We start from the raw sequence: 13466 nt of genomic DNA, 5'->3' as shown, positions 1-13466 counted from the left end.
TTATGCTAATTTTCACGAAAATTCTTAAAATATGTGTAAACGTATAATAATGGTTAGTGACCAAAAGGAAGCAATTCACACGTATTTAATTGCACTTACAAAGTAAATTACTACAATGAGCTAAATATGTGCAAAAAAGCCTTTACTGCGTTAGTAATGCAGTATGAATAAAGTCATAATATTGAGAAAAAAATCAGTCATTAACAAGATATATCATGTCAGTAATTACTAAACTTTAATATTTATACATTCTTAAAGTCTAAATAATATTTTTAAGTTTGATTTAATTTAATTATTTTGGCGTATCTGGAGGCATGTAGCTTTAAACCTTCGGGCATTTGTTCAAAGAACAAAAAGTGAAATAGTTTGAGTGTTTTTTTTTTTTTGTAAATGTAATTATGTTTATAATCAGTTTAACTGTGCGTCTATTGCAGAACATGATGGCTTAAGTTTGTTTACTTTTGTCTCGTACTTGAACAGAGTAAGGGCTATCAGAGCTTATTATCGTCAAGACTTTTTTTTTGAATTTCCATAAAATATTTAACTTTATCTAAACTGAAAGCCATTTACCCAGTACCCCATTTCCTTTCCCCAATCTGAATAATTTCGTTTGCACGTATGGATCTCCTCAGCACATATAGAGCTTAAATGCAATTTTGAGCAGCGAGCAGCGATTCCTTCGTTTGTAGCCAAATCTCAATAAATGTTTAAATCAGGATTTGTTTGAATGTTAAACATCGGTCTGTGGTAAATTTCGTAAAATCTCTGTATTTTGAGTCCGTTTAGGGACATTTTCTTCATTCAAATTACATGTTTTGGACACACCAGAACCTACGACGGAAAGAATATCTCGATGAAGTCTGCATAGAAATCCGGCCAATACAAAATTGGGTAATATTAAGGAGAGACAGGAGGGTAGAAGCGCATTTCGATTTTCTATATAAAAAAAGGTTTGAATATTATATAACTGTTTAAAAAGTTGAAAACTTACCCTGCGTTTGACCTAATTTTACTGTCAACATCTGGCGCTATGCTTCACATCTGGAGCAGCGGAAATTCACATAATACTTTTACCGATGCTCATTTTTTGAGATCAATATGTAGTTCCGCCCCCGTGTTTAAAAGAATATCTTTTTTTTTGTAGTGATATTATTACATGGAAACTTACTATGTATGTATATGGCGATGATAAATTAACCCCTGCATTATCATTGTCTTGAAACTACATAAAATATATACAGTAAAGAAAAAGCTTGCATCTATATGAGCATTGCCCGGGACCAGTAAATAAAAGCTTGCTATTATATGTACTCAGTAAAAAAACACAATTTGTGAATATAGGTGTAACATCTTATTTCATTTAATGTAAAATCCTATAGAAAGATACATACAATATTGTACTTACAGTTACACATTACTGCATCGTTAGTAGGAATTCATTTGTACTCTTATCACATATTTTCTATATAATGGTATTACGTATTACTCAAGGTAACATCGAGTTATAGAGCTCATTGTTTCAATGTATACAAAAGGCATGTATACATGCATGCATGACATGATTCAATTACGTATGGTTTAGGGAAACTTTTTCACGATTTGTATTTCCGATCTGATTTGTTCTCTTCATGAGTAATCTGAAAGAAGATGCCACTATATACAGCAGGAAATGAAGCTTCAAATTCCCCCATATTCAACTTAGAAGAAAGTTTTCGTTAACATGCGGTTCAAAAGAATGACCCATTTATTACTTTATATTTTATTGTGAACGAAGGTATACATTTTTACTTTTCATCGCTTGTTGTTGCACAAGAACCTCACAGAATGTTTTGTTTAACTGTTTTATGTTATCGGATCCATGTTTGCTGATGATCTGTTGTCAGTGTTATCATTAAACAGCAGTGCGCTGTTGATAACGTTACTGAATATGTAAAGACATGCCAACTTAGAACATATTGTAAAGACAATCGTTTTGGAAGCCGTGGTTTGGATTATTTAATGACAAAATTATGACTTTAATGTATATCTTATCTTAAAATGACTTTCTTTCTATTGTGATATTCAATTACATGATTCAATTACGTATGGTTTAGGGAAACTTTTTCACGATTTGTATTTCCGATCTGATTTGTTCTCTTCATGAGTAATCTGAAAGAAGATGCCACTATATACAGCAGGAAATCGCTGCTCGCTGCTCAAAATTGCATTTAAGCTCTATATGTGCTGAGGAGATCCATTTTATCTTAAAATGACTTTCTTTCTATTGTGATATTCAATACGTAAAAGTCTGTGACCTCTGAACTCTCAGATTATGACTTGCAGCTTTTATACTCATGACGCAAGTCAAAGATTAAATGAAGTAAAACTTTTAAAGACGTCTAGTCGTGTGTTCTAAATCATATACTCTTATCTAATTTTACTCATGAAATATGTTGCTATATCAGTCAAATATACTTTATATTTATTAAAAACTAATATGATAAAAATATATATAAGAAAGTGGGCGGAGTAAAAATTCGTATTTATTTCAAGTTTCAAGTTTTATTGATATCCCAAGGCCCAACTGCATGGGCATGTGAGAAAACATCAATCAATATAACAAATAATTACAAACAAAGTAAACTGTACTGTATTTCTTTCTAAACCCAGCCTGCTCTTCACAGAGGATGTTATCAGATTCTAAAAAATATATAACCGACTATTCGCAACAGATGTATGTAATTTTCTAAAACAGCTCAAACTTGTAATTCCCCTGAAATTGTCAGGATCATTTATATCACCTTTATTTTTATATACAGGAAGAATTACCCCTTTACTGCAAATTTCAGGGAAGAAACTTGAATCAAAAATAATATTTTTTAATGTGCAAACAATTGGTAACATTGAACCAGGTATTCATTGAAGATATTATTTGTTGTTCCTATAAAACTGACTGAATTTCATTAACTGTAGTCTTCATTGTAGTTGCTTATCTGATCAAGCTCGTTAAAATGTTCATCATTATGAAAGTCTACATTATTTAATTCCTTAAAGTGATCATAAAATTTTTATTGATCACAGTCTTGCTTTTAATTCACGTGTGTAGGCGTACTTATTTAGGAGATTCCAGGATTATTTGATTTTTTGATTGCTTCTGCTCCGTTTATTTTCAAAATGTTCTTACGATCTGTTTACTCTTTACTCTATTCCTAGTATTTCTACAACTATAATGTCAAACCAAGGTTTGTCTTAACATATTTATTTTTATTTATTTATACATTTTAGGAACATATAGCACATGATACAAAATATAAAATCATACAGTTAAGAGATAACATATATAAATCATATATATAAAATGAGATCATAAAACAGCATAAAAGAGCACACGTACTTTTGTCATAAAAATAAAATAAGAGGTACTATGCACCTGTGGATAGCCCATTAAGCTAAATGCTTATTTCCAACGGGGTCCATAGAAATAAAAAAAAAACAACAACATAATTTCAACCCCCCCCCCCCCCCCTAAAAAGAAAAACAAAACAAAAAACAACAAGATAAAAAACTAAACTAACTAACTTTGGTCAAAATTTTGGTTGAAAAAGGAAATATATTTATAAAAGTATGCCCTTTTTAAAATAAGCCTAGTATTACTATCACAGAAATATTTGATCACAGTGCCTAACACATTAGTTGTACACATATATATCTTCTGAAAGACTTTTAGAACTTTCTAGTAGGTACTTAAATTGGCTTCCTGACATTACTATTTTTATTTTTTATAGGATAATTATTCTTGATCCAATTACAGTTTTGAGCTGCAGTAAAATCACATCTGTTGTCACGATTCTTAATATGTGCAAACAATATAAGCATTTCCTATCATTAATTTGAAAAAGCCCGGAGTGTCTTGCTAGAAAAGGTTCAATTTTTGCAATAGCACCGAAATGTTCGGGGGCGAAATGGTCTTCTTGCTGTCATGACTTATTATTCTCACGATGAACATTTTTTGAACAACAACAACAAAGTAACTTTTTGACAATTGTTTAATTCCCTATTTAATGTTAAAAGAGAGGTCAACATTTATTTACACCCACATGATAATTTTCTGAAAAGGTAATTCTTTATGATAATTAGGTTTTATGATACTTGGAGTGCTCAGGATGAGCCTGACTAGAAGGTAACTTATTCAACGGGAAGTGGCTAGCCGTACCACTAACAAAGTTTGCACTCTTACCCTAGGATTTAGCTCAAAACAGGATTGGAGCAGTACCTCTAGACGCTTGCAGAAATCATGATCACAAAATAGACAAATATCGTTTTTTTCGCCGATTTTTACATTTTTCCTTCATTATCGTACTTAATTCGGTGTGAAAAGATGAATTAGACCTGTTTAAGTTCATTCCGTTGGGTTAAAAGGCAAGATTTTAGCATTTTATCATTCAAGCGCCTTGTCCGGTATGAACCGGAATACGGTATTTAGTGTGGTGCTCCAATCCTTTTTTTAGTCTCACTCCTTACCCTATGCTACGACCGGATGTAAACAATACGTTCGCACAGGGCATTTTATTCGATTAAATTCTAGAACAACCACTACTTTCGGTTTCAATTTTGCCGACAAGGAACAGTTTGAATCAACGTAAGCGTTAATTTTAATTGCAATGTCCAAAACTTTGCACTACACGGCGTAATTTTCATTACATATCCGGTATTATCACCGTCATAGTAGTTTTTATTCCAGTCGGTCAAAATGACGGTACACATTTACATGTAAACAAACAGATTTAACTTCTTAGACAATTTAAATAAGGAATGGACACACGGTAAACTCTGTTGCAACGTAAAGTATATTCATAAACCTGTTTGAGAAAAATTGTCTCCGTGTTCAAATAAATTTCAAAAACGTGAAAAAAAGCAGTCTTTTACCGATACCCTGCAACAGAACCTTATTATTCTGACGAATTCAATTGACTTTATAAAGCTCGTATGCAATTATTGATTGATCGATTCTTATTATATTTATTTTGTAATACATATCATTCATTATGCAATCAAACAAAACCAAGTTTTCCTACATTCAAGGAAACTGTAAGTTAGGACGAGCTTTCAAAACGAACAGGTAGCAATTTCCAACACGCTTACCGAAACTCCAACATGGCGGCTCAACCTGGCTCATTTGCATAATTTATTCATAAACGCAGGAGCATAGAACTTTGTTAGTGCGTACGGGCCCGTACGGCTAGCCAAAAGTTCTAGCCGTACGTGAGTCACGTACGACTAGCCAGGACACACTGTATTGTCTAGCCGTACGGCACTTTTCAAAATTATATGAGAAACGAAAATGCATATATTATTTGTGTCTTTAAACGAGGAATTTTACCAAGTGCCCGCATTTGTCCTCCTGTGTTCACTTTAACAAAAAAATAGGAATGGATGGATTGATGTCTGTCTAATATAAATATTCATCATTTAAAAAGAGGAACCATGACAGTCTTCCTATTGACATCAACCCTATAAGAGAGAAATTCGTGTTTTAAGACACTATTTTTTACTTGAGAAATTAGTTCAAGGGCGCCGCCATTTTGGCTTTCTGTCATTCTCGCGAGACAGACGAGACCGAGATTGTGACGTGTTACACCCACTTCCGGTATAGGTGAAACACGCTGGTACAACTGAAATATATCTTGATGAAGAACTTATTAATTTTATTGCGTACATTATATATTATTTATGAAAACATCATATGGAACTGAATTGCTTTAATTAATTAGCTGAAGACGCCGCGACATTAATTATCATTTGTCCGATATTCAAGCTTGCTGATGATCCCACCACATGATTTAAGCAATGACTGCTTAATTTTCAAAGATAAAACATAAATTTAATTTGGGTTCTATGAGAAACTTCTTCAAATTGACGATAAATCCTTTTATTTTGTACTTAATTTTCGCTAGACAAGCTGTCCAAATAGGGTAAATCGCCGGTCATGTATCTTTTTTTCAGGTAAAATATTAACTAAATCCAATATGCAGAGATCTGCTGAGGACGCGATTTTCCGCCATTGACGCTAAAAAATGAGAATGGCGCAGGAAAATCGGCAGCCAGACTAATATCGTATGAAAACAAAACTGTCCGCCTAGGTTAGGCACCCAGTCAAAACTGGTACCAACAGCAACAGGTTGCCCATTCCCCTATAATTACGCATATTCTTGGATTTATCCAGTTCCCTAAAGCTTTTTTCCACGTTATCTACTTACCAAATTCCTTTCCCCAACAGATACGCATTTCTACTGCGGTAAATTTAATCCAATAAAACAAAAAAAACATAAATATACTTAATATTTAAAATGATTATTGGTAACTGAAAAATGTGTTGCTATTTTATGACGTGCTGTAATTTACAGTATAATTTGACAGGTGTGGAACCTAATTCCCCCTAAGGTCATTCAGTTCACTGATGAAGCGTTAAAAAAATAGATGTCTATTTCGTCATTAGACTATTTAACAAGGGTGATTAACCAATCAGGGCAACATTGTGCATGATCAAAAGGTCTGTCGGGACAGAGGCATACAAGGAGCAATAAAAATCGTCAGTACACAGTGTGACAGGAACATTTGGTGCAAATTAGGAACAATTAAAATGGACAATGCGCAGTATTAGACATAATTAGTAAGGACCAGCAATTGTGTGAATAAATTATGCAAATTAGATTTTTGAGCAGCCAATAAAAATGTTTTGTCTGCAGTTAATATTAGGCTACGATTACGATACGCAGCATCATACGTTGACAGACATGTTAACAATTTACTTTTCAAAAGAGTTGCTTATATTTTTGAAATGTGTACATCAATTATAACATATGTTCACACCTTTAAATTTGAAAGTCAGAATCGAACTGCAAAAATTTAATTACATGTACTATAAAGAACACGTTTTAGTAGGGTTTTTATAATGGAAGTCCCGTACGGTTAGCCAAAAGTTTTAGCCGTACGTGAGTCACGTACGACTAGCAAGAACACACTGTATTGGCTAGCCGTACGGCACTTTTCAAAATTTTATGGAAGTCAAAAATGCATATGTTGTATCATAGTTTGGGTACCTTTCTGATGAAAAAGTGTCAGAGTTAAATCGTATACATATACATGCACAGTGCGGTAACTGGAGTGCGGGTATCAGTTACCCGCACTCCAGATAATGCCCGTGGATTGGTTCATTTTTGCCGGGGTTTACATATTGTGACGGCAGAGAAAGGGAAAGGGGCAGAACTATCATATTCAAATGCTCGTTCATTGGTTAATTTTTTCTGGGGTTTCATATTATGACAACAGGGAATGTGCTGTCATGTTTGACTATGATACAAAAGAGAAAGAACACCAAAACACTCGGCAATCTGATTTATACTCGGGGGCTACGCCCCCTCGTACAAATCAGATAGCCTCATGTTTCGGTGCTCTTTCTATTACTTATTTTATGACTTTAAGCGAGGATTTTAACCAAGAAACAGCATTAATTGTCTTCGGATGTTAACTTTTTAGAGATTCATCGCCTTGATCGCTATATATATTGATCTTTGTCATCGCAAGATGTCGAGAAAAAAATAGCCTTTGGTTGCATTTACAGCAATTGAAATAGTTTACAAAATTTTGATCATAATCCTTTTTTTGTTTCATTAAGTTTAATTTTCGACACCTTTAATATGAAAAAAAACACAACAAACACTGAAAATGCTCTTGATAATTGCGACAATTACCGACGGTACTGTATAGAAGTTTGTCCATCAAGGAACGTTTGCATGTTACGTGAAAGGCATTCTAAAATTCTATTGTCAGTCCCTGGATAGGTCTTAATTAAAGCTAATTAATTGATTGACTGTGCTTATATGTTCGATATTTATCTACTGTTTTGAAAATTATATAATTATTTTTGCATTTCACCGTTTTTTGTTTTTTTTTTCAATGTTCTTTTTATTTATTTATTCCACTCCGATCATTTTTTATTCGATCCATGTGCTTAAAATTAACAAAAATGATTTAATAATTCATCTTTCATACAAATAAAACAACAAATGATAAGCATGAAAATCAACAATTTTATAACGTTCGACTTCCATATAATTTTGAAAAGTGCCGTACGGCTAGACAATACAGTGCGTCCTGGCTAGTCGTACGTGACTCACGTACGGCTAGAACTTTTGGCTAGCCGTACGTTTCTTTATTTTATACTATTTTTTTTTATATTGTTACGTATTTTGAACCATAAAAAAATCTCCTCTACACCTCCTGTGAAAATTAAATTGTCTGGTCAATACGTTATTATATTAATATTTCCTTACGATTCAACTAGATTTATCATGAATCTAAAGATGTGGGGAAATGACATCACGCGCACCTGTTTTTATACGGCCAATACACAAACATGGCCGCGCTTACTGATTTGTAGAAATCGGTGATTTAGCGATTTAAATTTTGTTATCCTTCGTTTAATATTATTATTTGGCGGCAGAAAATTTGCAGATTTATTATTTATAGTATTCTTTTTCTGAAATCAAGTTTTTATTCTAACCTTGTTTTTCCCTTTAATAAAGATGCTCCTCCATTTACGAAGGTATAATATATCCCCGTACTGCCTCTTTCCGATCAGCTAACAGTTTTTTTAACAATAACTGACAGTGAAATTATATATAAAAAAAGTCTCTTTCAATTCTGCGAATATTATCATTTCAGCTAATAAATGCACCAACTTTTTTAAAATTTTACTTGAATTATTACTATGAATCGAGGACAAATCATTACTGACCCATTTGCCTGTTCTTCAAGATTTCACAACCACTTTTCAATCAGTTAACAAAATATAAACTGTGCCACATAAAAATTGTCATACAATGTTAAAATATAATTAGTTCTGTATGTTGGAGAAATTTTGACAAACTCAACTTCAGATAAATGGTAATAAACAATTTTAACCTAATTATTATGCCATTTTTCAATCTAGATATCTATTGATGTTTTTCAACTGCAACCAATTTTTAAACGCCTATTTTTCTCGCCATCTGGAGATGACAAAGATTGATATTCATACTTAATTCTTTACTGTACTGTAGCCAACATGGCGACGGATTAATCTCTAGAAAGTAAACATACGAAGAGGATTGCTGTTTCTTGGTTAAAATCCTAGCTTTAAAGTCATAAAATAACATATGCATTTTCGACTTCAATATAATTTTAAAAAGTGCCGTACGACTAGCCAATACAGTGACTCACGTACGACTAGAACTTTTGGCTAGTCGTACGGGCCCGTACGGCTAGCCACTTCCTATACAAAGGGGTACGGCTCATTGAATGTTCACAAAATATGTATTTTGTGGTGGAAAACATTTACTGGTTGGGGACCACAAAACCGGACAACCACCAAACCCGGACGGCCCTGAAAATGCTAAATTTAGTATTTTCTTTGTTCAGTGGTGGTCAGTCACTTTTTTATCAACAATAAATGCATGTTTCTTCTAAAAATAAATAAATAAATTTATTTCAACCACCGTAAATGGTAATATTTTAATAGCTATTTCAAGAATATTGACGTTGAAATTTGAGGGTCAAGAAAACAATGCTTGACCTCATATACCAGCTATAATCATTTGCAGAGTAAACAATAGAATTTCCAAAACTTCAGCATTTGTTGCTGAAATATTGTCTAACATGCTAAAAATTAAAAATCAAAACACCCAAGCTTTTATCTGAATTAAATCATGTCATGTACATAAATTTCCGGACACTTGGTACTGTAGTGTACACAATTGAGGTAATTTTGATACCCTCCTTGTCGAGCCTCAAATATAAGTGTCAATACAATCAGAAATAAACAAACTAGTTTGTTAGTTAGGAGAAGAACCTAGCTGAACCTTGTCAATTTTTTTGGTCTCTAGGTTAAAAATTATGAAATCTGTACAGAAAAATGTTGAAAAAGTGTCCGGCTGATGGTCCCCGACCAGTATCCTAAGTCAGAAATGAATTCTAAGTCCATTCCCACTACGCTATATACTAATATATCTAGACAAGGGTAACAACTCCCATAAGAAGGTGTCTATGCCAAATCAGGGTTTTTGCCTAGCAGGTTTTTTCACGATTCAGCATAAATAAAAAGGAATTATGCAATATGTAGTCAAATGATTCATCAATCGAACCAATGTAAATCTTTTCTTATCCCTCTTATACTTAACGAGTACTGGCCGCCAAAGTAACAAAAAACTGTTAATTTTCACGAGGTTGACATCGATCTGTTACACCATACACGACTGTTGCAATCGTTAGAGATAATATCACAAGCATTTATCATGCTGTAATAATTGAACTGACTGGTGTATTGTTATAATAGAACTGACAGGTGTATTGTAATAATAGAACTGACTGATGTATTGTAATAATTAAACTGATTGGTGTATTGTAATGATAATAGAACTGACTGGTGTATTGTAATAATAGAAATGACTGGTGTATTGTAATAATAGAACTGACTGGTGTATTGTAATAATAGAGCTGAGTGGTGTATTGTAACAATAGAGCTGACTGGTGTATTGTAATAATAGAACTGACTGTTGTATTGTAATAAAAGAACTGACTGGTGTATTGTTACAATAGAGCTGACTGGTGTATTGTAATAATAGAACTGACTGTTGTATTGTAATAAAAGAACTGACTGGTGTATTGTAATAATAGAGCTGACCGTTGTATTGTAATAATAGAACTGACTGGTGTATTGTAATAATAGACCTGACTTGTGTATTGTAATAATAGAACTGACTAATATATTGTAATAATAGAACTGACTTTTGTATTGAAATAATGGAACTGACTGGTGTGTTGTAATAATATACCTTACTGGTGTATTGTAATAATGGAATTGACTGGTGAATTGTAATAATAGACCTTACTGATATATTGTAATAATAGAATTGACTGGTGTATTGTTGTAATAGACCTTACTGATATATTGTAATAATATAGCTTACTGGTATATTGAAATTATAGACCTTACTGATATATTGTAATAATAGAACTGACTGGTGTATTGTTATAATAGAACTGACTGGTGTATTGTAATGATAGAGCTGACTGGTATATTAATTGTAATAATATAACTGACTTGTGTATTGTAATAATAGAGCTGACTGGTTTATTGTAATAATAGAATTGACTGGTGTGTTGTAATAATAGAGCTGGCTGGTATATTGTAATAATAGAGCTGACTGGTGTATTGTAATAATAGAATTGACTGGTGTGTTATAATAATAGAGCTGACTGGTATATTGTAATAATATAACTGACTGGTGTATTGTAATAATAGAGCTGACTGGTGTATTGTAATATATACCTTACTGGTGTATTGTAATAATAGAGCTGACTGATATATTGTAATAATAGACCTTACTGGTGTATTGTTATAATACGAGAATTGATCAATATATTATGGACGCACTTCATAAATTATTTTTTCGGGGAAGGAAAGTAAATATAATTGTATTTGACATTTATTCAATGTTGTATCAATATGTTGTGTAAGTTTCAGATAAATAATCAGTATATTTTATCCGAAATGACAGTTTTCAGAAATACATGTATAGCTGATCGCTGCAGCTGATTGGCAACTTACGTTAGGTCGTGATGTTGGCGTTTTCATCTTCTAAAAAAACGCAGCCCCAACTTTTACACATCGTTCATGCCTGTGAACCCACTGACTGAAAATGTTCTTATAAATCAAATGAACGCAACACAGACAATGCCCTTGACTGTAAATCATGGAGCCCGGTAAACTTGTGTCCCTTTAACTCTTCCTTGTTTTTTTTCAAATGTTCTATAACCGTTATGAAAGAACGTTGATGTCATTATCGTATAATAAAGAAGGGCACCAATCTAAGGACAATATTTAAGTATTTTAAAATGGTAAATATATTTTTTTTTAAGCTGCGGCATCCGTACGGCATAGGGTTGCTATGGCGATACATATAATCAACAAAATGAGATTTTTTATTAAAATTACATCATATTTGTAATTGTATTAAATTCTTCTCCTAAAAAGCGAAAATTCTTTATAATATCTTGATTAATTATTAAGTTATTTATAGCGTCCATGAATATATTGATCAACCCTCGTAGAACTGACTGGTGTATTGTTATAATAGAACTGACTGATGTATTGTAATGATAGAATTGACTGGTGTATTGTAATAATAGACCTTACTGATATATTGTAATAATAGAACTGACTGGTGTATTGTAATAACTTAAAATAGAATTGACTGTTGTATTGAAATAATAGAACTGCTGGTATATTGTAATTATTGTAGAGGTAACAAATTGTAGTGTTTTTTTAGCTCACCAGAGCCGAAGGCTCAGGGTGAGCTATTAGTATCAAGGGGGATACCCCGGCGTCCGTCGTCATGCGTCAACAATCGTCTTCTTCTCTGAAACCGCTGGACAGATTTACTTCAAATTTGGTCTGTAGCATCCTTGTGACAGTCACACTTGAATTTGCTCATGCGATTTCAATTGGCCCCTTTCAGGGGTCAACAGAGCTAAAAATAGAAAAACCTTTAGACATCTTCTTCTACAGAACTAATTGATGGATGATAACCAAACTTTGTAACATTCTTGGGTAGTCTTTTATCAAGATTGCTGACATATCAATTTGATTGGCCCCTTTTAGGGGTCTCTAGACCTAAAAATAGCAAATCATTTAGACATCTTCTTCTACAGAACCAATTGATGGATGATCACCAAACTTTGTCTGTAGCATTCTGAGGTAGTCTTTTATCAAATTTGCTCATATTAATTTGATAGGCCCCTTTTAGGGGTCAAGGGAGCTAAAATGATATAAACCTTTAGACAGCTTTTTCTACAGAACTTATTGATGGATGATCACCAAACTTTATTATTAGCATTCTTATAGTAATCTCTTATAAAAATTGCTCATATTTATTTGATTGGCCCCTTTTAGGGACTGCTAAAGCTAAGATACCCCAGACCATGGCATTTCTTCAAATTATAGTTTAATGAAAGGGAAACAACTCATGCTGGAATTTCTTTCATACATGTGAATGACCTGCTGTTTGCTGATGAAATTATTTGAGGTCATGACCTCTTATGAAATAACTTAAGCACATTATACAAGATATATAAGAACTTAGTATCAAGCTTTATTTGGTTTCATTCATATTCACTTAATTACATCACTTCATGCAGTGTTTTCTCTAGAGAGCGTTTTCTGCGTTTTTGACACAGTACTTTTGCATTTGATGCGGTAATATTATAGCCGTGTGTTTTCCGTGACGCATATTTTTGCGAGCGTCGTAGTATATATTTTTTCTATAAATAGCATGAATTTCATCAGCTGATCGGTCACATGATTTATCTTAGACGAGTAGTATATAATATGATGGTTCCGGGACACTTTGAAGCCTAAAAAAGTGTTTATCTATCAAACCAAAGGGTAA

At 32.9% G+C, this 13466-nt stretch overlaps 1 protein-coding gene across 1 annotated transcript in view; it reads left to right on the top strand.

Annotated features, from left to right (window-relative positions):
- The first annotated feature begins 3971 nt into the window (after positions 1 to 3971).
- LOC132741431 (dual specificity protein phosphatase 22-like) overlaps positions 3972 to 13466 on the top strand; it is a 42747-nt gene continuing 33252 nt past the window's right edge. The window contains exon 1 of the mRNA XM_060729587.1: positions 3972 to 4095. The gene's annotated coding sequence lies outside the window, so the exon portion shown is untranslated. The remainder of the gene's footprint in view (positions 4096 to 13466) is intronic.

This window comes from Ruditapes philippinarum, unplaced genomic scaffold (assembly GCF_026571515.1).
Source record: "Ruditapes philippinarum isolate M1 unplaced genomic scaffold, ASM2657151v2 ctg1137_1_1_1_1, whole genome shotgun sequence".
NCBI lineage: Eukaryota > Metazoa > Mollusca > Bivalvia > Venerida > Veneridae > Ruditapes > Ruditapes philippinarum.
Note: the sequence above shows the minus strand (reverse complement) of the source record. Positions and strands in the feature narration are given on the sequence as shown.